This window comes from Apodemus sylvaticus, chromosome 4 (genome assembly GCF_947179515.1).
Source record: "Apodemus sylvaticus chromosome 4, mApoSyl1.1, whole genome shotgun sequence".
Lineage (NCBI taxonomy): Eukaryota > Metazoa > Chordata > Mammalia > Rodentia > Muridae > Apodemus > Apodemus sylvaticus.
In genome coordinates, this window is record NC_067475.1 from 109,927,222 (window position 1) to 109,955,044 (window position 27,823).

Genomic DNA, 27,823 nt, shown 5'->3' on the forward strand with positions numbered 1-27,823 from the left:
GGCATGGCTGACTATAGTGAAGGTTGTAGATGATGAGACACAGCCAATGTCATCCTGCGCAGAGAACAAAGGCACCAGGAATGACAGAGCTGTCTGCTATCCCCGCTCCCTTCCACTGCTGCGCTTGAAGCACAAGCTGGAGCAGTGAGGCAAGAGAAGGAAGTTAGAGGCGTGCAAAATGGACAAGGAAGAGGCAGGCCGACCTGTCCCTAATTACAAATGGTATGTTTTTCTTAAGATTCCCCCCCACACACACACACCAATTCCACCAAAAGACTCTCAGAAATGATCAACACTTTCAGAGAAGTAGCAGGATAGAAAAGCAGTTTACAGAATTTAATGGCTTTTATATACCAACAAGAACAGTGAGAAAGAGATCATAGACATACTCCCATTCAGAAATGCTTCAGAAAACAAACAAACAAACAAACAAATAAATAAATAAATAAATAGAGAGAGAGAGAAAGAGAGAGAGAGAAAGAGAAAGAAAAGAGAGAAAGAAAGAAAGAAAGAAGAAAAGAAGGTAGGTAGGAAGAAAAGAAGAAAGAAAGGAAGGAAGGAAAGAAGGAAGGAGGGGAGGGAGGGAGGGGCATCAACCTAACTAAAAAAATGAAGGACCTCTACATTAAAATTTTATATCTTTGAAGGAAAAGATTGAGGAAGACAGATAGAAATAGAAAGACCTTCATGCTCATGAGTTGGTACAATTAATATTGTGATGATGACCAGTGTACCAAAAAAATTACAGGTTAAATGCAATCAAGCAACATTTTTTCACAAAACTACAGAAAAGAATCTTACATCCCCAAGGAATACAAACAACTTCAGATAACCAAAGTAGCTATGAGGAAAAAAATACCGAAAGATTGCTGTACCGGATTCCAAGCTTTATTACAGAGCTATTGTAATAAAACAACTGACAATCCATGCTGGTGAGGATGTGGGGAAGAGGAACCCTCGTTCACTGTTGGTGGGATTGCAAACACGGTGCAAACAACGTAGAGAATTCTTTTTATTTTTTTAATTAGGTATTTTCTTTATTTACATTTCAAATGTTACCCCCTTTCCTCTTTTGCCCTCTGAAAACCCCTGATCCCATCCCCGCCCCAGCTCACCAACCCTTCAACTCCTGCTTCCTCTCCTGGCATTCCCCTACACTGGGGCATCGAGCCTTCACAGGACCAAAGGCCTCTCCTCTTGTTGATGTCCGACAAAGCCACCCTCTGCTACATATGTAGCTGGAGCCATGGGTCCCTCCATGTGTACTCTTTGGTTGGTGATTTAGCCCTGGGAGCTCTGGGGGTACTGGGTGGTTCATATTGTTGTTCCTCCTATGGGGGCTGCAAACCTCTTCAGCTCCTTCGGTCCTTTTTCTACCTCCTCCATTGGGGGACCCTGTGTTCAGTCCAGTAGTTGGCTGTGAGCATCCACCTCAGTATTTGTCAGGCCTCTCAGGAGACAGCTCTATCAGGCTCCTGTCAGCAAGCACTTGTTAGAATCCACAATAGAGTGGAACTGGAGAATATTATACTGAGTAGGGTAACGTAGGCCTAGAAAGACAAATGTTGCATGTTCCTCCTATTTGTGGACCTTAACTTAGATATCAGGGAAGGTAGAGAGGGAGTTAGTACAGCTTAGAAGCTATGGATTAGGGAAGGTGTGTGTGTGCGTGCGTGCGTGTGTGTGTGTGTGTGTGTGTGTGTGTGTGTGTGTGGTGTTGTTGGAGTTGAGTGAGAAAGGAAAGTAATCCAGTAGATGGAGGAAGGAGAGATGAACTACACAGAGGATCTATAAAAAAGCCATAGGAAGACATACTCTGTAAAAGCGCATGTGTAATATATGTGTGCTGAGAATACATCTGTATTCCAGAATCATATTATAAAATTAAAAAAGAAACATTAAATCAGGGACAGTGGCTTATGCCTGCAATCTCAGCACCCCCCAAGGATGAGGCAGAAAGGGTACAAGTTTGTAGCCAGCCCTGGTGAGGGAGTGAGTTTCAAATCAACCTGAACTTCAATGTATACTCTCCACAGATCAAACCAGCAAGTAACATATCAGAAAGCTGTAATAATATTTTTATGAGTAGTTGCCTCTGATTGGAGTTTAGTGAGAGGTGGAGGCAGCGGGTCAGTGCCTTGTGTGTGGACTCTGATCAACCGTGGAAAGTCCTTGCTCGTCCTTTAAAAGCTCATCATATTGATTATGGCTATTTTCAAACATCCTTATGAGAAGAAGGTCCAAATCAAGCATTAATTAAAGTTAAAAATTTATCTTCTTAAAAAACTGAATCAAGACATGATATGTGGTGAGGCATGGTAGTTTAGGCTTTTAATCCCAGTACTTGGGAAGCTGAGACGGGAGTATTGTTATGGGTTTGAATGTAGGCTAGGTTAAAAAATAAATTTTAAGCTAACCTGGCCTACCTAATGAGACTCTATCTCAAACATACATCCATACAAATAAAAATATACAACTTGTATATACTTTTTCTATAAGGGGCATTTTTTGTTTTGTTTGTTAGGGTGGTTTTTTTGTTTGTTTTTGTTTTTGTTTTTGTGTATGGGGGTATTGTTTGTATCTGTTCTAGGCTGGCCTCAAACGTTTGAGCTCTTGTCCCTCCTTCCCAAGTACTGAGATTGCAAGTGTAAACCACCAGTCTTGTCAAAGACTGGCCTTTTAAAAACTTTATAGTAAGTCGGTCTTGTACAAATATAAACTGAAAGTTGATTGGTTCTCTCTCCCCCACACACATTTTTTATTTTATTTTTGTTGCTTTGTGAATAGAAACATTTCTTCCCACTAGTTACATTTCTTCAAACATGCCTGGCTGAGTCCTTTCCTTCCCAAGGGCTCAGCTTGTGTGGGGTTGGACACTGAGGACCCTGACACATCTGTAACCAAACCAGTGAACCCCAGCGGGAGCTGAGATCTGATTCTCTGGAACGAAGGCCTCTCTCTTCCTTTGTTCTCAATATTTCCTGGCAACGTGTCCACAAGCACATGCTATAAACAGATGGTAACAGCATAATTGGGATTTTTATCATAACATATCCCCCCATGCTCCCGTCAAGCAGAGCGACGTATGGACTATCGGGCTTTATCACAAGATTAAAAACACCTCCTTCGAACAGTCAGAGGCTCCAGTCCTTCCGCTAGAGACTCAGTCATTCAGTCAGATGTGGTTTCCGGTCCTAAGTACTGAGCCCACTTCAGGGCTGTATCAGGTTCCCTTTCAGATCACTTGTTAGCGTTCGAGTGATTGGCACAGCAGAGCAGAATTTATTTTGTAAATTGAGGCACCTAGCTGTGCTGCAGAGCTGAAGCCTATTACATTGGCAGAGAGCTCTGAACTTTGTACAGACAACTGTGCCTCCAAACCCACACAGATGAAAAGGTATCCTCTGCTTAACCCCATAGCTATGTGCTGAGCAAGTCAAAAAGCAAGCAGCATCAAATATGGAAAAGAACGTATCCAAGGAAGCTAAGAGGATTAGTGTTTATATTCTGTTCTTCATGTTTGAACCTACAGTGTTCCTTCTCAGTAAAATACCAAGATTACTTGGGTGTGCCTTGTGAACACGCACATAATTTGCATATTTTGGGAAATTCAAACATATTCCTTCATAATTTATGGGTCTCCAAAGAAGGACTTACTACAACACGTGTAAGGCTTTGCCTTAATGAGGTATGTATGCTTCATCTGAAGAAGTTGTGGGGCTTTGTTCGGAGTGTTTGCTGGTTGGAAGCATTGCTCATTACACGCAGAGTGATTAAAATCCCAGAAGTATTCGTTTGGCAAATGTTCACGTCCTGCAGTCAATAAGATTTATATTTGGCCATCAGTAGCAAAGCAAAAGACCTTCCTTGGAAAGCTTGCATTTAATATGGTGGTGCTTTCAGTGTGAGGAACAGCTGGCTTGGCTGCTTTTGCCCTTTGCAGAGAGAAATTACAGATAAGCAAATGGCAGCCTCCCAGAGTTCTGGTGGCCCTCAGTTCTGAAACCTAACAAACTAGGCTTGCAAATCTAGAGATACAGTTTGACACATTGAGAGCTAGAGGCTTATGGCTACAAACTTTCAAGGCTGGAGCCTTACTGCACAGGGCCTAGAGTGCCTAGACTATCTCTTGTCCCTCAGCTCTTTAACTCTGGCGGGCTTTCTGGAATGTTTCTGATGAAAGAGCTCTCAGCCCTCAGTCGTCTTCATCTCTCTCTCTCTCTCTCTCTCTCTCTCTCTCTCTGTGTGTGTGTGTGTGTGTGTGTGTGGTGTCTGTGTATGATGTATGTGTGTCTGTGGGTGTGGTGGACATTCCTGCCCTCCTGCACATATGCCTGGGCATGCTAAGGCCAGAGGTTAATGTGGGATCCTCCTCTGTCATTCTCCAACTGGTTATTGAGGCAAAGTTTCTCTTACTTAACCTAGAGTTGGTATTTCTGACAGACCCATTGGCTCATGACTTCTGGACATCTTCCTGCCTTGGTTTCCCTCTTCCAGCATGGCCTGATCAGGTCTCCTTACACGTGTGCAGCAAGCACTTTGTCCAACAAGCCATCTCTCTGACTCTGCTGTGTGTGTGTGTGTGTGTGTGTGTGTGTGTTAGATTCTTTATATGTAGTTCGCACTGGTTTGGAATGCTGGTCTTCCTGCCTGTGTCTTAAAAGCTGGGATTACAATGCCTCGATGCCCAGCCCACCTTTAGTTCTTCACGGCACCTTCTGTAGTTTCCACTGCTCTTGGATTCTCAGTATCACTTTCAGCTCCTTATAGATTCCTCCTTGCTGTTCTCTGAACCCTGACCTCAGAGTTTCTACTCGAACTTTGAATATCAGGATCCTCAGCTCCTGATGACTGCTTGAACTTCTCAGCTACTTTCTAGCTGCTGCTTGTGCGGCTCCATATCCAGCCAGCTCTGCCTATGGTGGAGAACTCAGCAATTAACCCCAAAGAGCAATTAGGGAGACATCTTTATTGGAGCAGTGGGAATTAGCGTACAGGGGAGAAGCCTCTTAGATGATCCCTCACACAACCTGCTTATATAGCCAGAGAAGGGTTGTGATCTGGCCAATCACAACCATGCATGCTTTATTGCACCACTCACGAGCCTTACACACATGCCAGTCACAAGCATTTTTTTCTGAATCTTCTCCTGCCCCATGAAAGAGTATCATTTTGAGCAGGGTCACCCAGAGGTAGCACGGCTTATCTGGCTTTTAGAGGAGTCTTCCAAGGCTGGTGTAAACTGCCTGCAGCGGTCATGCCTGGAACAAGATATTCCAGAGTCTGCCTTCCGCATCCCAGTTGCAGTTTCCCTGATAGCTGGAGCATAGTTTCTTCGAGGTGTCGGTCAAGGATTCCAAGCAGCTTGGATACTGAGATGTTAGTCTGGCTGGTTATCAAGAGAGGATGATCCTGGTAGGACAGCTCCTCACTCAGGGCAGCTGGACCCAAGGAGCTAGTCAATCTAAAGGTGACATTGTCTTGCCCTTCAATCGCTTACATAATTTGAAGAAAAAGTAAACACTGAAGAGAGCTTGCAGTAGAGACCCATTATCAAGGCTATTATGATGCCAACCGTGCAATCCTAGCATTTGGAGGTGGAGTCAAGAGGATCATGAATTTAAGATCCTTCTCAGCTTTATAATGAGTTACAGACCAGCCCGGGCTACATGAGACCCCGTCACAAAATACCAAACAAACAAACACTGGGCTAAATTTTTGTATTTGGTCAGATTCCAGGATGATTTTGCCTTTTGTTTTTGCGTCTGTAACAAACTATCTTTTCTTTAGTAAATTAAGTTTGCTCTATCAGAGGTCAGCGAGCTCCCTGCGGGCTTCTCTTCTCTGCCCCACTGGCTCACCTCACTGTTCTTGGGCCAACACCGTATGGGGTTGCATAGTGGGTGCTTATAGGAATTCTGATAAAGTACCAGTCCTCTGACCTTGTTCTTCCTCACTAATTTGCTCTCATCAGGCTACTCCGGAAGCTGAGTCAGAAAGATTGTAAGTTCAATCTTGAGCTACAGAGTGAGTTCAAGGCCAGGCTGGGTAGGTAACTTAGTGAAACATTGGCTCAGGACAGGAAGTAAAAACATCACTGGGGATAGACTAGACCTTCAGCAAGGAGTATCCTGGAGTGCAAGGAGGGTTCTGAGGGAGCTACCAGGAAGAGATCTAACACCCACCACCCCAAACACATACCTGTGTGCATGCCATAACCCCCAAACACTAAGGTCACAGAACCCACAGGTGCCCCCGTTCCCTCACTTACAACACAGCATCATCTGCTAGGGCCAGAAGACTCTGAGAATGCCTCTTTTCTACCCAGCATAGCTCTGTAAGCACTGTGTTCTTTTATTCTTTATTTTTTATTATTTAATTATCACTCTTTCCTATATGCTTTTGCATTTTGGGGGGGTATTGTACAGTGAGGTTTTTGGATGGCTGTTTATGGTTCTCTGTGCAGTGCAGTTCACTATAAAATATTCTTTCCTATATGTTCCTGTCACACACACACACACACACACACACTATATATATATATATATATATATATATATATATATATATATATATATATATTCCCATGTCTGTTCTTTCTCTCACCTTTATTCTATCCTTTTTTTATTCTCCCATAGGTTTAACAGTTTCAAAAATCTGTGACCCTAACAGTATCCCAGCTTTCTCCTCCTAGCTACTTTACCCACCATGAGTTTTTTCTTTTCATTTAATTCTTCTTCTGTCCTGATTCCAATCTTTTTGTTTGTTTGTTTGTTTGTTTTTTGTTTTTTGGGTTTTTTTTTATTTGTTTTTTTCGAGACAGGGTTTCTCTGTGTAACCCTGTCCTGGAACTCACTCTGTAGACCAGGCTGGCCTTGAACTCAGAAATCCGCCTGCCTCTGCTCCCCAGAGTTCTGGGATTACAGGCATGTGCCACCACCGCCCGGCTCGATTCCAGTCTTCTTAACTAAAATCTGAGTATACTCCAGATATTTTAGCTACTATTCTATTTGTTGTGATAAAACACCATAACTAAGATAACTTTTAAAAGAAAATGTTTAATTTGGCTTACGGTTTCAGAGGGTTAGATTCCATGATGGTAGAATTAAGGAACATCTGAGATCTTACCTTTCACAACCATGAGGCAGAGAGAGAGAGAGAGAGAGAGAGAGAGAGAACACATTAGATTGAAACTTCAAAGCCCACTCCTAGTGACATACCTCCTCCAACAAGGCCACACCTCCAAGTTCTTGCCAAAAAGTTCTACCAACCAGAAACCATGTATCCAAAAATATGAGCCTATGGGGGACATTCTCATTCAACCCACCACACTATCCTCGCTTGCTTATCCTCCAGCAGTTATAGAAGCCAAAGGGCTACTGTTGTTAATTGACTAGCACAAAGTAGTGGTGATATAAAACAGTCGTGGTTCTTGTCCCAGTTTTCTGTACTAGCGACTCAGCATTGCCACCTCCATATCCTACATGAACACTGCAAATTCTTCAACTGAAAGAATATAGCAAGTGAGAAAACAACACCAATGCAATAATGGAAGAAACATGGAAAACCAAGGCAATATAACGTCCTCAAAAATGTTTAACCATCTAATGAGAATGAGTCATATGGAATTTCAGGCGGAGAACTAGAATGACTTTTAATATAGTTGTATTCAAAGATGCTGGCAAAGACGTGAACAGAATAAGCATGATGACGGATGACATGAAATAGGAATTCAGTGAAGAGACAGAAATACCAATGGAGAGGGATGAGGAGATGGATCAGTTGTTAAGTCGTGCTCCTCTTACAGAGAATCCATTCCCAGTGCCCACAAGCATGGCTAACTCTAGTGCCAGGGACTCCAATGCCCTTTTCCAGTCTTCACAGGCACAAAAGTCGAGCACAGACATGTGTACAGGCAAAGCACCTCCATGCATAAAACATTTAAATTTGAAACAGAGTTGGTTCTTTGAAAAGATAAACTTTTAGTAAAACGAATGAAAAGAAAGAGGGAAGACCCAAATTACGCCCTCTGTGGTGCCACAGTAGGTAGAGGCACTTGCGGTCGAGCCTGACTGATCTGCATCCAATCCCCAGAATCCGTATGGTGGAAGGAGACAACTGAGTCCCACAGGTTGTTCTCTGACCTTCACCCGTGTCTAATGGCACATCCCCAGCCAATTAAACAAGTTAATCTTATCGGGTTTAAAGGGCTTGCATTGATAAAAAATAGAGACAAAAATCCCTTTAAAAGATACCAGTGAATTCATGAAATCACTAGGTCTTACCTTAAAAATGTATATATCCCACTAACTCAGAAAACATGAAGGGGACAGGTACATTTCTAAATGTATGCAGGCTATCAGAACCAACGTGAGATAAACAATTTAAACAAATCTGTCGCAGACAGTTAAATTGAAGCATGTATTTAAAATATGCCAATTTAAAAAAGTTTAGGCCCACATGATTCACTGATGAACCTCACACCATCTTCAAAGAACTAACACCCGATGCTTCTTGCATTATTTCATAAGATAGGAAAAGGAGGGAGGCTACCAAAGTCTTTTTATGAAGCTAGTCTTGCTCTGATGCCCAAACCTGACAAGAATACAACAGCAAAAATACTTTAAAACCAAACTTGAAAACATATTTTTTAAAAAGCATGCATTGTGATCAAGCTGGCTTTGTTCCAATGATGCAAGGACATTTCAATATACATAAATTAATAAACTACAAAAAGTCTCAAAGACAGAAATCGCATGGTCATTACACATTGACACAAAAAAGACTTCACAAAAACTAACATCCTTTTATATTAAGGGACTTTCGGAGAGCGGGGGTCTAGAAAAGGGGAAATCATTTGAAATGTAAATGAAAAATATATTGAATAAAATAAAAAATAAAAAATAAATTCTTTTTATAAAAACATAAATAAAAGTTCTTTAAAAGCCGAGAATAGAAAGAACACTTCACAGCATAGTAAAGGATGTATATGATAAACTTATAGCCAACATCACACTTAATGGAGGGAAAGCATTTCTCCTAAAATCAGGAACAAGGCAAGGGTGTCCGTAGACTGTGCTTACTCATTCTTGACACTGGAAGTCTTAGATGTAGCAATAAGGCAAGAGAAGCGGATAAAAGGGATACAGATAAGAAAAAAAAAAAGCTAAATTATCTCTTTCTGCAGATGATATGACTCTGTACAAAAGTGACCCTAAAGATTACTGGGAAACTCCTCGAACTAATGGACACTTTCAGCAAAGTGGCCAGATACAAAATTAACACAGAGAAATCTGGGCGTTGTGCCAATGATGAGCATACTGCAAAAGAAACCAGAGAAACAATCCCATTGACCACAGCATAAAAAAAAAAATAGCTTAAAAACCTTAACCAAGGATATAGGAGACTTCTATAAGTATAGCTTTAAAACACTGAAGGAAGAAATTGATTGAGAAAGATGCAAAGACTTCCCACACTCATGAAATGGTGGGATAAATACTATAAAAATACCCATCCTACCAAGTTAATACAATATCAAAAAACAAAGCAAAACGAAATAAAAATCCCAGTAGCATTCTTCACATAAAGGAACTCGGAGTAGTCACAAGCAATCCAAGTACTGCAAAGGTCATCACCACACTTGATTTTAAATTATACTAAGAGCTTTGTTAATAACAGCATGGTCATGGCACAAAACCACACACAGGCAATGGAATAGAATAGAGGACCCATATGTAAGGCCATGAAACGACATATTTGACACACCCCACCTGAAGACGGGGGTGGGGTGGGGTGGGGTGGAGTGGGGGGTGGGGCGGGGAAGGAAGACATCAGAGTTGGAGAATGGGGAGTAGCACTGTGAAATAGTGTCTTCCGTGTGAGACATGGTCATAGTTCTCATGAACTCACAGCAGCTGCGCTTACCTGCGTGAGGCCTGTACAGATCAAGCCAGCCATAATTCCAGATGGGGGAGGAGCTCTTCAGACCCCTTTCCTCACTGAGGAGCTGCTGCCAGATGGCAGCTACTGGGGTAAGAGGGGTGGTATTTCTTTCTCCTCCTCCTCGTCATCGGCTTCTTCCTCCGCATCCTCCTCGTTTTCGTATTCTTCCCCCTTGTCCTCCTCTTTTTCCTCCTCCTCTTCCTTTTCTTCTTCCTCCTCTTCCTCCTTTTCTTCTACTTCCTTGTTGTCGTCCTCTTCTTTGGTTGAGGGCGTGGCTATAGGACAGTTGTCCAAGCTCCAGGGACAGCCGCCATCCATGCACACACAGGCAGCACTATATTGAACTCAGTGTCTAAAGACAGAAAAAGAGAGGGCATTAGTTGGAAGATAAGCATATTAAACGATTCTGGAGGAACGGGGAGTGGATATGTATACAATGCGTGAAACTCCCAGAGAATACATAAAAAATTCTACACATTTTTTTAAACCACTGCTGGAAGTGTAGCTCAGTGGTACTTTACTTGCTTAATATTTATAACGTCTTGGGTTCAATCCCTAGCACTGCAAAAATTCTTGGTTTTTCTGGGCCTTTAGTTCTTCATACAAACCTCATTATTTTTGTTGTATCCTGACCTTTCCTCCTTCTTCCCTCCCTGGTTCCCTCCTGCCCTATCTCCTTCCTTTCCTAATGCTTCTGATAACACCCAGGGTTTAGTTTTATGACATTATCAAAGTTGTATTATTTTGGCCCCAAAACATGTGAAAAAAGGGAACTAAGATTCCTCACAGTGCTAGATCTTGATATGAGACCAGGGCTCTGCTGGGAAACTGGAAAGAAGCCAACTTATTGATGTGGGAGAACAGCCATTGGTCTGTGTTTCTGACAGTTTCTGAGTTTTTTGTTTGTTTATGTGTTTTTGTTTTTTTAACCATCTGAAAACAGACTCAGAAGGGGATTCAGAGCAGCACATACCTAGCAACTTTTTATTTAGAAACCAAGGAGGCCGTAGAAGAAAGCTGGGGATCCACAAACTTTTGATTGGATACATTTTGGTTTTTTTTTTTTTTTTTTTTTTTTTTTTTGTAAACTAAGGCTGGGTCCATACCTGTGATCTCATCACTTGGAAGTCTGAGACAGGAGGATTACCATGAGTTTGAGACCAACTTGGGTCTAAAGATGCCACCTCACACTGACAAAAATAAAATCTAAACAAAAACCACTCACCTAGTGAGAATCGTTCACTTCTCAAATGTGTGATAGATTATAGTTCAACGATACAATGGCAGCCACAGTCTGACTGCTTCAAATAGTGCGTGAGGAAACGGTCCACATTTCAACTTCTAAATATGTATGCCGGTTCCCTCTGTGTATGTACAAGGAGCCATCAGAGACTCTGTTTTATGGAAATGTTCCATTATTAAAAATAGATTAAAATTCTCTGATCTATTCATCACTTCCTGTGGAAAAGCTGGGATTCATAGTAGATATTCAACCAATATTTGCTCTTATGTTGGGCAGACAAAGACTATGAGGCTGGAGATGGAGAACAGGGTTGACTCTACGTCCTGACATATCCAGATGTTTACCAGTGAAGCTGAGTTCCATCCTGTTTCAGACACCTACAGTATTGTTTTGGTGTACTGTTGCAGGTGCCTCCAGATTTCCTTTGAGTTAGGAGCTTTTTGCATTTTGTATTTTCTTTGACTGTTGTGTCAATGTTTTCTATGGTATCTTCTGCACCTGAGATTCTCTCTTCTATCTCTTATATTCTGTTGGTGAGGCTTGCATCTATGACTCCTGATCTCTTTCCTAGGTTTTCTATCTCCAGAGTAGTCTCCCTTTGTGATTTCTTTATTGTTTCTACTTTCATTTTTAGATCCTGGGTGGTATTGTTCAATTCCTTCACCTGTTTGGTTGTGTTTTTCTGTAATTCTTTAAGGGATTTTTGTGTTTCCTCGTTAAGGGATTCTACCTGTTTACCTGTGTTCTCCTGTGTTTTTTTAAACGACACATGTATTTATGTCTTTCTTAAAGTCCTCTATTAGCATCATGAGATGTGATTTTAAATCCAAATCTTGCTTTTCCAGTGTGTTGAGTTATCCAGAACTTGCTGTGGTGGGAGAACTGGGTTCTGATGTTGCCTTGGTTTCTGTTGGTAGTGTTCTTGTGTTTGCCTTTCGCCATTTGGTTATCTCTGGTGTTAGTTGGTCTTGCTGTCTCTGGCTGGAGCTTGTCCCTCCTGTGGGCCTTTAAGCCTGTTTCAACACTCCTGAGAGATCAACTCTTTTCTGGTGGGACCTGTGTACAGAGGGCTGTGGAACAGCCCCAGCTCTCAGGGCCTGTCCCAGATGCTCCACCTTTCCCTTGCACTGTGAGCTCCTAGCTGGTCTGCTCTGGACAGTTATTGGAGAGAAAGTGGAAAGCTTACCTCTGAGCCCAGGAGTGAGAGCACTCCTAAGAGACCAGCTCTCTCCTGGCAGGACCCATGCACAGAGGGCTGTGGAACAGCCCCAGCTCCCAGCCAGATTTCCTTTAAATTTGTGCTCAAACACTGCTCTCCACTCAATTCTTGGGCACTATACAATTTAATGTGTACTTAGATTGCTCTTTCTCAGACCCTGTGGCCATTTAAATGGTCTATTCTGAAGCTTTTCTGAGAGTGCTTTTCCTATGACCTTTCATGAGAGACTTGGGTTCTTATTCCCCCTTTGGTTGGCAGGGCCTGTCCTTTATGGTAATGGGTCCTTTCTAAGAAGTTGAGTGCTTCCAACTTAGCACTGGAGTAAGCAAGTGAAGAATCCAGACAAAAACAAAAGACTTGATTTCTTCTAAAATGTGAACAAAACAAAACAAACAATATCAAAAACCTAAAACAACAATAATAAAATACAGTACTTAAAAATATATATGACAAATAATAGCAACTCAACAAGTTCTCAAATAAATACATTTTAAAAAATGTATTCTTTCCAAATCTTTCCTATTTTCTACCAATACATTATAGAACCTTTGCAAATAACACTGGGTAATCAAGGGAAAGGCCAGCAGCTCTGTCTATAGGAAGCTTACAGATCTGGACTCTGCTGTGGCCTACTCCTTGCTTTAGTGCCTTCTCTGTAATCCATCAGTTCTAACTCTCCCAGGAGGTGGACAGCAGTTGGGATGTGTTTTAAGGTGTCTGGTTCCGGTTCCCTCCCTTCAGTGGGTTTTCCACCCAGCACCATTTTCTGACCTAAAACTACAATCCTGTACAGACAAAACCAAACAAGCTCGCAAACAAACTCCAAAGTATTTCAATAGCAGTGAAAAAGTGGTGTTAAAGTTGGGAAGTCCATGGTTCCAGGTTCCTTCCTCCCCAGTTCTTCCTTTCCTGACCAGCTAGCTTTGTCATTGTTTTCAAAGTTTATCCCAAATGGCCTTTGGAAGATTTTTCCAATTTTTGTTCTCTGGATTTTGACATTCACCTTGTAACTCCAGTCTGTTGACTGGAATGGGGGTGGGGAGCAGATCACTCCCACTGGGCTGTGAGCAACTTGGGTAGAGAGCATAAACACTGGTTAGTCTCCTCAAGACATTTTACTGCTAGTTAGGGATTAGCGAATAATTGTTGAGATCAGGTGGTTCTTGCCGCAGAGAGTGTTGGGCAGTGAGCATGATAGTTCTGGCTGTATTTTCTCCATATTTTTAGACACAGACATTTTAGATTTTAAGTACCTAAAACCCGTGAGTTCTTTCTACCTAGTCTCCAAGATCTAGCACATCTGGATGCATCTGTTTTCTGACTTTGGATGCTGCTTCTGTTCTAAGTAGGTGCCAATGACTCCTCAAGCACCTGGCTGCTGTGCACGCACTTCTATAGAAGTCAGTGCAAAACCTCCCCTGCAAAACCTTGTGTCCTGCTGCCTAGGATTGCAGTGACAGAGAGACCCGGCAGACACATGAAGCTGCTGAGACTCCCTGGGGAAGAGCCCTGCACACATTACTAAATAGAAGGATGTGTACAAACTTGCTTTTGGTTTGTTTGGATAGATATTTAAGTCTTGACCCTTTCCCTACATTTTTCCTATGAAATATGTGACTGGTAATAAAAATTACTGGTGTGTATGTGTGTGTGTGTGTGTGTGTGTGTATGTGTGTGTGTGTGTGTGTGTGAGAGAGAGAGAGAGAGAGAGAGAGAGAGAGAGAGAGAGAAAGAGAGAGATTTGTGCTCTTGATATTATTTTTTATATCAATCTATACAGAGTTCTTCTCCCTTTTGGTATTCAGGATTCTATTTGGGGGGCTCTGAATGTCTTTTTTGGTTTTCTAGGATTGTTAACACAAGTGGTAAGGATGAAGAAATTTGTTTGTAGAATGAGTAACTGTTTGGATGGTACTTTTACAAAAGAAAACATTTATTTTTTTCAAAGTCAGAGAAGGTTTTCTACATTTTCCAGTTATTGGAATGCCAGATTGTGGTAAGTTATAGAAATATTTTTTCTCTCTGTGGTTTGGAGTCTCTTTTCAGTAAACTTTCTCAACATAACAAGTTTTAGCACTAATTCAGGACCACAAAGAGCGATTTATTAAAGAACAGCCTGTATTCAGGACATTTAAGAATAATAAAAAAAATGAAAAGATTCCTAAGCTATCCCCAACAGGTTTAGATTACAGTCTTTTATTAATGGAAAACATTGACAAATGTGAATCATGCACTGTTGATAGTTAATAGAGGCACTGTCATGTAGTAAATCCGTGTCCAGGATTTTAAGCAAAAGGAAAGAGATAATTTTGGGAATCTATGTTGGTAGGAACATAGATTGATTCAGCCATGGTAGAAAATGGTGTGAAGGTTCCTAAACAAATAAAAAATAGAGCTACTGTATGCTCAGTGTCACTCTTCTGGGCATACACCCAAAGGAAATGAAGTCACCACTTCAGGAAGATAGCTGTACGCCCACATTTACTGAAGCATCATTCACAATGTCCACAGTATGGAAACAACCTAAGTGTCTATCAGTGGAGGAGGAGATGGAGAAAACATAGCACATATATATACAATAGAATACTGTCCGACCTTGGTAAGAAGATCTGTGGTTTACAAGAACACAGATGAACTCAGGGAGCATTGCATAGAGTCAAGCAAGTCAGACACAGGAAGAAAAAACACAGACCATACATGGATCTAAAATAAAATCAGATATTTCAGGAAAATGTGTGATTGGGGTATTAGGATAAAAGAATCAAGAAAGATGGCACAGTTGCAGTTCTGCAAGATGAACGAGAATGAAGAACTAATGCTCATCGCGAGGACTGAAGGATCGCTGCACACTTGAAATTTGCTAAAAAGTAGATTTTAGGTATCTTATAAAAGAAACTTTATGTCAATTAAATAATTAATTGTGTGTGCTTATATAGGTCAAAAGATAGCTTTTTGGGAATCAGTCTCTTCTTCTACTATATGAATACTTGAGGATCAAACTTAAGTTGTCAGGTTTAGTTGCAAGTAAATTCACAGGCACACAGAGACATGGACACAGACATGGGCATGGGCATGGGCACGGGCATGGGCACAGACTCAGTCTCAGGCTCAGACTCAGGCTCAGGCACAGGCAAGGACACAGCCACCACTCCTCCCTCTCCCAAACTATCTCACCAGTCCAGAATTTTAGATACTTTTACAAAAAAGAAAGAAGTGGGTAAGGTGATGCATATGCTATTATTTTATTAATATACTTGACTACAACAATCACTTCATCATACCTATTACATGGAAATGTTACGATATATAATCAAATACATACTTTTAAAAACAGTGTACAAGCTATCCAATGTCTGGCAGTGATATCAAAGAGAGTTGTTGTCTGACCCTGCCTCTGTGCATTGTGCTTGTGAAGACCCAGGTCTGTCTGAGACTGAGGGTAAGATGCCCAGAGTATAGAGGCTGGGAATATGTTCTGGAGAAGGAAGCATTCTGAGCAGTGGGATATGTGAAATTCATCGTTTTAGAACTGAGATTATTTTTTAAAAATGTAAATTATTTCTTTAAGACAGGGTCTTATTATAGCCTGGTACTTATTGTGTACCCAAGGCTATATATACATACACGTATATGTATATATGTATGTATATATATAATGTATGTATAAATATAATGTGTATATATGTATATATACTGTGTATAGATACTGTATATATATACTGTATGTGTGTATATATACAGTATTAAATTTGGAGACCTATACTACAATAGATAATTTGATTAACTAAATCACAGCAGGAGATAAACTAGCCAGGGAACAGAATTTGAATTAAAAAGAAGAAAATTAGGTTATTTTTGCTTTTTAAAGACAACTTTCACACGGTCTACACTGGCTTTAACTTTACTCAGACTCTTTTTGGCCCCTGCTTTCTGCTGCAGCGTCTAAATCTGAGTTTATCGCCAAGTACTATATCATAACTGGCAATAAAAGGTAGCTTGGTGGTGAAAGAATTTGTTAATGCTGACGTTTTATTGAGGTCAATTACTAAACAACAAAAAGAATCAGAATAGTGGACTGACTCTTTCCTGGGGGTACGAGGGGGGTGATGACTGAGGCTGGCGTGGAGCCCGAGTTCTGAGAGGAGTTTGTTTGTCTGCCTGTGTTTGTATTTGCAATTGGCATTTTTTAGTTGGCAACTAAAACTGTTTAGCGGGTTTGGTGGGATTTTCATTTGCTTTGGTTTGGTTTTGAGTTCGTCTATTTTGTTTTTTTGAGTCTCACCCACAAGTTTGTGAAGATGGGCTGTTAGAGTTATTTATTTTTAAATGGCAGTTTGAAATGTAAAACGACCCTATAATGAGGCCTGCTTTAACTACTCTGCAGTCTTCCGGACAGGCCCCTGTAAAGATGTTCGTCTGTCTGGTCTGTACTAGTTCTAAGGGCTCTTTCTTAGGGGGGCATATAAACAAGGTTAAAAACAAACACACAAATAAAAAGCCACCCCCCAAAACCCTAAAAAATACAAAAACATAAACAAATTCAAACAAAACAAACAACAAACAACAACAAAAGGTAACCCAGACATATTTCAGTGTGTGTGTGTGTGTGTGTGTGTGTGTGTGTGTGTGTGTGCATCTTGACCAAATATCTAAGGATGTTGGAATCACATTTTTTTTAATTTATGCATGAGACTTTTGCTTTTTGTCGGTAGTGAGGTCTGAATGCCTGAGAATCTAACAACTGTTATGGTTTTATTTTAGCATTTTTTCCTTTGATAACTTGTGTGTATGTTCATTTTTCTGTCTTTGTGATGGTATATACGGAACATCGATCTTTTTAAAGACTGGTGGCTTATAGCCTGGCCACTAAGGAACACTCAATAAATATATGATACCTGACTGGCTCTTCTCCTTGGGTTATAACAAGTTGATAGGATTTTATTTTAACCACAGTGACGGTTGCACCAAGTTTTCAATTTCCACCCAGATCTCCTGCCCTGAGAAGTGGAAGGTCACCTCATGTCTCCTAGAAAGTCACCTTTGAAGCATGCTGTCTCCAATACCTCAGAAAGGACGCTGTTTGGGGTTTGTGTCAAAGTGTGTGAACTAGGCATGAATGACTTCGTGCTGAACAGTCAGTGGCACTTTTCATTTTCTCTCACTGAGCCACTTACCTTGACTGGCCTCGAGTTCAAGGTCCTCCTGCCTCAGCCTCAAAGCTCTTGGGTTATAGGTCATCGGATCTGGTAGTCCTCCTCACCCTCCTCCCCTGGCCCTGTAGTCCCAGGGATTAAACACAGGCCTTGTGTATGTGAGCCAAGTCTACACAGCTGGCAGTAGCTTTAACCCTTATGTTGCCATTCCCACTTATCTGTGTATAGACATCTGAAACTTCAGTTCCTAAGGTTACTTTCTAGAAGACGAGTAAAATTGAAATAAAGTTCAGCACAATATAGTTTCTGCATCTTTCCTAAATATTTCTCTTTCTGGGCACTTTACTTGAAAGAGAGATGAGGGTGAGGGAGGCACGTGTCTAGGCTCCAAAGGTTTGAGTGTTCTGCTTCTTGAAGTCTGGGTTCTGGCAAGCTTACTTAGACTTAAAGGTTGAGCAATTTACTGTAGTTCCCATTCTTTTTCCTCTGGACTGGGGAAGTGACCTTTAGTTTCAAGTATCTTCAGGAATGTGGTAGGTAAGGTAATTATCCTCGGAGAGAAAGACGATGGCAACATTCATCTCTGGGAGAAGAGATGCAGGATCTACCTGCTTAGGATCCGCTCTGAACAACTCGGATCGGCTGTGCTAAATGGGCCAGGTTGTTCTTATTCCATAATTGTGTCGGTAACTTTCCCCTTTCTCCAGCCTTTGACAACAGCCATATTATCTGTTTCTATAAATGAAACAAGATTCAAAACAACCACACTAGCGTATCTTGTTTGACAAGTTGTTCTATGGCCCCCTTTCATGGGCCACACCACGTAGAGATCCTCTCATTTGTATTTTACATAATTTTGCTTTTTGAGGTAGGGTTTCATGTAGCCCAGGCTAGCTGGGTCATGGTGGTGCACGCCTGTAATCCCAGCACTCTGGGAGGCAGAGGCAGGTGGATTTCTGAGTTGGAGGCCAGCCTGGTCTACAGAGTGAGTTCCAGGACAGCCAGGCTATACAGAGAAACCAAATCCAAATCATGTAGCCCAGGCTAGGCCTGAACTCCTTATGTAGCAGAGGCTAGTTTTGAATTCCTGATCCTTTTGTTTCTGCTTACCAAGTGCTGAGATTACAAGTGTGTGCCACCATACACAAATCTGTGAATCTTTCCTGAGCACTTAAGGTTTACTGGTGATATCTTTAATAAGGAAGAAAGAAATTCAATCTGTCCTTACTCTTGCCTTGTGAGAATTTTCATACCCTCCCCTCCAATTGTTTTCATGTTGTTTATATAATAATTGACCCACTATCAGCATTAACCTTTTTCTATCCCTAACAAGTGTTTAGATGTACACAATCCAATGAAATCCAATATGTATCTATGAAGTCACCTTCCAGGCAGCACAAGAAACCTGACACGGTAGAAACCCTACAGCAATTGACCAGCTGGTTTTCTTTCACTTGAAATGATTAGATATTGTTAAACAGAATCAAAGACATTTCTGATTTTTTTTTATATGAAGTGGAAAGTTTATTTGTTTGGTACACCAAATGAGATGCAAGCATGATCATGACAAATACACAGAAATGTGTAGATTAACAGGCAACAGCACTTTAGATTAGAAGGGAAATCTCTTCAATGTTATGGCAACATACGCCCAAGATGAATCTCATCTTTGGTTAATGACATACTTCAATAACATGAAGGTGAATGAATTTAGTAGAAGTCAGGATGTGAATTTTTCTTAAGAATGAAAATCCAACTCTATCCATTCATGCTAGCTTTCCACTATAACAAAATTTCTCATGCAAGTCCAAAAAGAGGTGAAACATTTAGTTATCTTTTTTTGTTTAGCCAGTCATGAAAAATTATTACTAGCAGGCAAGCTGTTCCCTCCAGCCACCTCAATAAAGTGAGCTCAATTTCAGTCTCAAACTGTGGGACGTCAGGATTAGGATAGCACATTTCAATGCAGGACATGGTATAAAGTCAAGACAGATGGTATTTGCCTCAGAAACATAAGGACTCCTGTGAGAATCAATTACTTCTTATTATTAGAAGGATGTCAAGAATAGAGTCTAGAAAATTTTCCCTTTGAATGCTTTAATTTATACTGCAGAAGCTACCAAGGCTCAGAAAATGATGGCTTGTTTACCCTCATAGATTCTCCTGGAAAAGACTTAACTTGAACTGGGGCATGGTGGCACATGCCCATAATTCCAGCATTTGGGAGGTGGAGGCAGGGGGATGGGGAGTTCAAGACCTGTCTCAGTTACATATTGCATGAGATGTTCTTTTTATAGTGACACACACCTTTGGTTCCAGCACTGGGGAGGCAGAGCCTGGGGGATCTCTGTAAGTTTGAGGCTAACCTGGTCTACGGAGGGAATTCCAGGACATTGAGGGCTATGTAGGGAAAAACTCTATCTTAGAAAAACTGAAGGAGAGGAAAAGAAAGAGAAGAAAAAGAAACGCAAAAGAACAACAACAACAAAAATACCAGTGAACAATTAATTAACTTGTCAGTTTGGTTTTGTTCTTGCTGAAAAGTATTTTTACAAGGATTGAGGAGAAAAAGCAGTTAGCCCAGCAGTCTCAGAAGTTCAGAGCAGAAAATGAAGCTGATTCGTCTTCAGTTTCATTTAATGCAAAACACAGAGCACAGGGCATAACTCTTGCAGTTTTTTTCCCCCCAGGTTCTCTTAAGTAAACGGTAGAATATGTCAGTCATAAAAGATCAGCTTCCAAATCCAGTTAAGGCCTATTTTGAACAATGAACATATTCTTCTGATATTGAAATAAAATAATTATTGTTAAAGTAAATTTGGAGAATTTTAAAATTTCTAATAATAGTAACACACACACACACACCTTAAGAAAAAGATGCAACCTCAAGTCATACATTCCCTTTTTTTTTTTTTTTTTGGTTTTTTCGAGACAGGGTTTCTCTGTGTAGCCCTGGCTGTCCTGGAAATCATTCAGTAGACCAGGCTGGCCTCGAACTCAGAAATCCTGCCTCTGCCTCCCAAGTGCTGGGATTAAAGGCATGCACCAGCACTGCCCGGCTAAGTCACACATTCTTAATACACCATACAGAGAAAGAGAAATTGCATATGCTGAGGGCTGTGGATTTGGGTTGTTTAAGATATAGTCTCATTATGTAACTCTGGCTGGCTTGGAACTTGCTGTGTAGAACAGGCTGGCCTCAAATTCATAGTGATCTGTCTTCCTGCCTCTCTACTTCCTAAGTACTGGGATTAAGGTATCTGTGCTTGTGTGCTTGTGTGTGTGTGTGTGTGTGTGTGTGTGTGTGTGTGTCTGTCTGTCTATGTGTTCAGGTGCCCAAAGGGGCCAAAGTAGGCATCAGATACATTGGAGTTGGAGACACAAGCAGTTGTGAACTGCTGATTGTGGGTGCTGAAAACCAAACTCCTCAACTCTACAAGATCACTGAGTGTCCTTAACCACTGAGCCTTCTCCACAGCCCTGAGGCCTTTTAAAAGAGAATGAATAAGTAGAAAATATATTACCACGCTAAATACTCTTTAACACCTTATTTCTATCCAAACAGTAAAATATTCATAAGAATGAATTTTCTTCTTATGAATTATATATACATTTTAACTAAAATTACTGAAAGAAAATAGAAAGAGTCTAGTTAAAACTGTTTGCATCTGTTTATCCTTTTCTATTTTGGTTTATTCTGACTGCTGTCACTACCCTAAGCATATCCCTCACTGTAAAGAACATGGAGATCATTTTCTCCAACAAAAGTGCCTTTTAAGACATCTTGTGGTTTCCAGAGAGGAGAAAAGGGGTGTGTGGAGCAAGGAAGGGTGAAGAAAGAGCTCCTTTTTAACAGTCTTTAAAAAGCGAGATTCTTGGAAATATTTAACTCATGTCAACTTTGCCTGACTTATTTGCCAAGTGCTAAGAAAACAAGTGACTGAGCTTGTAATGGTGGGCCGGGTGGACGGGAGACAAAGGGATTGATTGGGTGGTGCCTGCAAGATGCCAATAGGACCAGCAGAACTGTGAAACTCTTGGCCTTCATCTGTGATCCGTGGCAGATAAGAGGCATCCTGCATGTTTAGTTTCACTCCAGCTGGTCCACACGCATGAGGTTTGGAAACTAGGTCACTGACTTCTCTACGGCTCATGAGAAGTTGTGAACTGAGTAATCCTACTATGAATAAGCCTGATTATCTATGGAAACACAGTTTAAGCCAATGTTGCAAAGTTGTGGAGAAGTACTGTCTGAGGAACTCAGTGAGTGAGTGGCCTTTCCTATGAATGACATATTGTGGACAATTTTTTTTTTTTTAAAGATCCTTAACACATCTTTAGGCACATGGTCTATAGGAAACTCAATTTATTTCTATATTATAAAATACATCATACCAATAAGACAGTCAGAAGAGGTTTTTCTTTTAAGAGCCAGTATAGAGAGAATATATTACCAAATGAAATACATTTCTTTATGTGTTGAATCTCAAACCTCCTTCTACCACCAAGCTTTAGACCCAGCACTTACCTACAAATAATACACACACACACACACACACACACACACACACACACACCTTTTGAGACAGAGTTTTCAAGTTGCTAAGGCAGGTCTTCAATTTACAAAGCTTCTACTTCTGCTACTAAGCCTTGCAGGAAATACATCTACTCATTCATTCATTCACTCAATTTTAGACAGAGTCTCACTATTTAGCTCCAACTAGTTTAGAACTTACCATATAGACCAGGATCGTCTAGAACTTCCTCTGCCTCTCATGAATTGAGATTAAAGGCATGTGCCACAATGTCCGACCTAGTAAATATTGTTTTAATGACATTTACATTTTTTTATTTTGTTTTAGTCCAGGGATGCGGCTAGTTGTGTGTATGTGTGTGTGTTTGTCTGTGTAGGTCAAAGAACAACTTACAAGAGTTGAATCTCTCCTATTGTGTGAGTCCTAATGATGAAACTCAAGTGGCCAGGTGTGACTTCCGAGCTCCTTCACCTGCTGACCATGTCAAAGGCACCAGGAAATGTTAGCATATATCACAACAACATGAGCATCTGCGTCAATCTAAATTATCAAAATAAATCTTTAATGAAAAAAATCTCTCTCTTTGTTCTGTTTTTGTTGTTGTTTGTTTTGATTAATCATCCTGTATAAATAGGCTACTTTGAAACTCAGGGTAACCTTTAACTCGTGACCCTCTTGCCCCCCGAGTGCTGGAATTATAGGTATATGCCACTACGCTGGCTTAAATTCTAAGTAGATTAACCATCCTGTTATTTTCCTTTTCATTCTGTGTTATTTCCCCCTGAATTCTGTTCTTTAGCACATTCAGTTGGGTTTTATTAACCAACAATGAACAAAGACTTGGTGTATGAAATGCGGCTATAAAGAAGTCACACTACTAGATGGATTTCTTTTATGGAATATAGATTCTGTTCTTATATAATATATCCTGATGATGGTTTTCCCTCCCTCTACTACTCCTGTTTCTCAACACCTCCCCTTCCATCTGGATCCATTCTCTTCCTTTCTCTTATTAGAAAAGAACTAGTTCCTAGAGATAATTAAAAATAACAAAATAAAATATAATAAGATAAAACAAACACTGTGACATAGAAGTTGGACAAAACAGACCAACAGAAGAAAAAAAAACCTAAAAAAAGGCACAAGAATCAGAGACCCACTCATTCGCACACTCAGGAATAAAAACACTAAATTGGGATCCATAATATACGTGTAGAGGACTTGGTACATACTTATGCAGAACCTGTGCATGCTGTCTCAGTCTCTGTGAGTTCAGCTGAGTGAGCTTTGCTCATGTTGATTTAGAAACCTTGTTTTCTTGGTGTCCTCCATCCCCTCTGTCTGTTCATCTCTTTCCACTTTTTCTTCTGTGGGGTTCCCTGAGCTCTAAGGGGAGGGATTAGACGTAGACATTCCATTTAGAACTGAATGTTCCAAAGTCTTTCACTTTCTGCATAATGTCTGGATGTGGGTCTCTGTATTTGTTCCCACCTGCTGCAGAGGAAGTTCTCTGATTGATGATGTCTGGATAGGGCACTAATCTATGAGTATAGCCGGATAGCATTAGTGGTCACTTAATCACTATGTTTTTCCCTTGTTTTAGACCAGTATTATTTGGTTTTACTCTATGTCCCTAGTGCCAGGTTCTTGGTCATCCAAGCAGTGTCAGATATGGGCTCCATCTCATGGAGAGCGCCTTCAGTCAAATCTGTTCTTGGTTAGTTCCTCCCACCAGCTTTGTGCCACCATTGGCCTAGCATACATTGCAGGCAGAACACCATTGTGGATCCAAGGGTTCGTGACTAGGTTGGTGCTTAAGTTTTATCCTTTGGTAGTATGCAGAGTACTTTCCTTACCAAAAATGCTAAAACATAGAGGTGAAGTCTCTATGTAGGCACCAGTATGGTATCTCCATATTCAATGTAGGTATGGTTTTCAGGAATGGATTCCCTGATGTCAGTTTATGAAGCTCAACCTGTAGTCTTGGCAACAGTCCCAGTTGCTTAGAAATTCCTGTGGGGCCCCTTTGGACAACAAATCAATTGGATGTAACCTAACTCCAGTAATGGAAGCTTTGGTGGGTGACAGGAGATATCCAGTGGGACCTCTGTTTCTCTCACTTGCCTATTTTATTTTGATGTCCTGTGTGTGTGTGTGTAAGTTTCTACTGTATTCAGTTTCCATACTACTCCTCAAATGGCCCTTAATTTTAGCTGTCTATCTCTCCTGTATTCCCTCCTTTCCCCCCTCTTCTCTTCTCCACTTGATCCTCCTAGTCCAGCCCCTCTTCTACCTAACTACCCACTTTATTTCCCTTTCCTAAGGAGATCTATCTGCTTCCTCTAGTTCTACCTTCTGTGGTTCTATGGCTTGTAGCTTAGTTATCATTAACTTCACAGATAATATTCTCAGAGAAGCAAATACATACTATATTTGTCTTTTCGGATCTGTGTTACCTCATTCAAGATGATTTTTTTTCTAGTTCTACCCATTTGTCTGTAAATTTCATGATGTCATTTTTTTATGGATGAGTATTATGCCATTGTGTAAATGAACCACATTTTCTTTATCCATTCTTCTGCTGAGGAACGTCTAAGTGGTTCCCAGTTTCTGGGTATTATGAAGAGCGCAGCAATGAACATGATTAAGCAAGTGTCTTTGTGGGAGATGAAGCATCTTTAGGGTATATGCCCAAGAAGTATGTAGCTGGATCTTGAAGTCTGTGGATTCCCATGTTCCCGAGGAGCTGCCACACTGATTTCCATGGTGGTTCTGTGGGTTTTCACTCACTCGCACCAGGGTGTTTTCTCTATTAGGAATTCTCTGTTTAAACCTCTACCTCATTTTTTAATTGGGTTATTTTTTCTTGATTTACTGTTTTTAAAGTTTTTTAAAAATATATATTTTGGATACTATTCTTCTATTAGATGTGTAGTTGGCAGACATCTCTCTCCATTCTGGAGGGGGCCACTGTGTCTGGATGGCAGTGTCCTTTGACAGGCACCTTATTTTTTGCATACACATGTAACAGATTTAGAAGTTACCATCTTTGTCCTTCATTTGACAAAATGCTTCATTTATTATGCAAGAAAGCTTTTTGCATTCATACCTGGCTCTTCCTGTTAAATGACAAGATGGCAGGATAGCTCCTTTCATATTAACTCATTTGGTTGGTTTTGAGGCAGGGTGTGACATAGGCTGGCCTGAAACTGGCAGTGGCTGACAATGACCTTTGCTTGAAATAATGGAGCCTCTTGTCAAGTTCAGTTGGGATGCTCTAAGATGGATTTTAGGCAAAACACCTTTTGGTAATGCAGTCACTTGCACTGGGGATACTGAGACAAGAGACTTAATATCTACACACAGCCTTGTAATCAACAGCCTTGAATCTAACTCCTGATTTTATCTCCATCTCCCAAGAGCTGGGATTTCAGATGTACACCACCAAGCCTACGAAGAAAAGAATGTTTCTAAGTGGAGAATTGTCAGAAGCCACTGACTACAAACTGGACACAGAAAATGGTTCTGAAAATTTACAAAACACTTACTGTGGCTTTGCTCCCTGACCCCTGAGAAACTTTGTATAAGATGGAAAACTCTTCTAAGAATTGTACAGTTAAGATCTTAAACTCTTATTCAATGTTCTACTCAATATCTGGCTGGCATCTTTGTGTTCTTCCTTCCGTTATTATGAACATATTTATTAGCTTGGCATAATAAACCCAACCATGAAGAGAGAGAGAGGAAGGAGAATTGCTCTTGGCTGCAGAGTGAGATCCTATTTTAAACAATGGAATGTATTTATCAAACACATATAATACATGTGGAAATCCAAAACGACCCAAAATTTAAAAGCTGTTATTGATGCTGGAGAGATTGCTCAGTGGTTAAGCGCATTGACTGCTTTTCCAGAGGTCCAGAGTTCGATTCCCAGTGAGCGCATAGTAGGTAACAATCATCTATAATGGGATCCAGTGCCCTCTTCTGGTACGTCTGAAAAGAGTGGCCATGTACTCACATACGCAAAATAAATAAATAAATCTTAAAAAGATGTTTTCTTTTCTTTTAGAGCTGATATAGAGATGCCTACAATTCATTAGATGAGGGTAATATTCTGACACAATCAGGCACCCGTAGCAATCAGTGTGCTCCACCACTTATCATTTGCTTTCATGGTAACTTAGTTTTGCAGTCTTGCTTGGCTCATGGTTTTGGAGAGCTCAGTCCATGGTCCCTCAGCCCCATGGGTTTGAACGGAGCATCATGACGGCAGGAGCACATGGGAGGAGCAGACCCTAAAATAGCCTCAATAATACAACTCTCTGCTTGATGATGAGCTCTGTGGAGAACATTCCCAAGAGAGGACAGACAGCAAGGGCAAGTGGAGCATGAACAACTCATACTGGCAGTGTTTGCAAGCTATGGCTATCACTAGTCTCTGTCAGACTTGCTAGAACATGCTCAAACATTCTATTTTGTTTTTACTTATTCACTTTACATCCTACTCACTGCCCCCCTCCTAGCTATCCCCTCCCCTTCACCTCTGAGTAGGTGGGGCCTTCCTGGGTATCCCCCCACACCTTGGCATATCATTTTGTTACCTCTATCGTGGTAGTTCCGCCTCAGCATCCTGAGTGCTGGGAGAGGCATGTGGTACTACATTCGGATAAACCAGACCTTTTCATTCTTAAATGTAACCTTTCATGTCGCTCAACAAGCATGTATATGACACAAGGTAAAGGCTATGTGAGAGTGTGTGTCTTCACAGAACAAGGCAGAAAAGCTGGTGCTTTGAAGACAGGACTGATGTGTTGCTAGGCCTGATTGGAACGTCAGAATAACAGGCACCTTCTGTTCTAATGTTTGGTAAATTTTAAAGTCCTTGTGCTCATCTTAAAACAGAACAACTCATAGTACATCACAGACCAGTTCATATTACATGTGGCTAATGAACACATTCTAATCAGGATACACTGAAGGACCCACCCTGAATGCTGGCCTAAGACTCACTCTGCAACTCAGGGTGACCCTGGGCATTTTGGTCCTCCTTCACCCATCTTCCCAGTCCTGGGATTACATGTGGAGACAGCAACAATTGCCTTTGGATTAGATTTCTTTTTTTACATTAGTTATTTGTTTGTTTGTTTTAATGACTGGCTTTTTCTGGGGAGACATGAAAAAGCTTCTCTTCATTCCAGATAGGGGATCAAAAACAGAACAAAGAAGCAATCCTACACAAGTGCAGCTTTCAAAGGAGTGACTTTATTGGGGTCACTTATAGAGTCACAGGTGCCTGACTCAATGGCAGCTTCATACTCATGAACCCTATGCAGCCAGTACAGGTGACAAGGCATGAAAACCCATTGGAGGAGCAGGCAGCTTGGGTATATAGAATCCTCTCCAGTGGTTGCTAATGCTTTCATACCCTGCAAGTGAGCCTTGTAAACCTGTAACTTTCTGAGTTTCCTTTGTTCCTCTCGGATGTGTTGCTTCTGTTTCAAGAAAACGACTTCATAATACTATGAATCTGCTCTAGTGCTTCAGCTGCTTCCTGTCCTGCCCATGGCCCACACGTAAGGTGACTGTAGAAAACAAAACTATACGTGTACATGTATGTATTTTATATATATATATATATTTCAGAGGACAAAGCAATTGATTCTGCAAGTTCTGTTATTCTACCCTCAATGTTCTTCTGTATCAGTAGATCAATTAATTTTCTGTTGCTTTA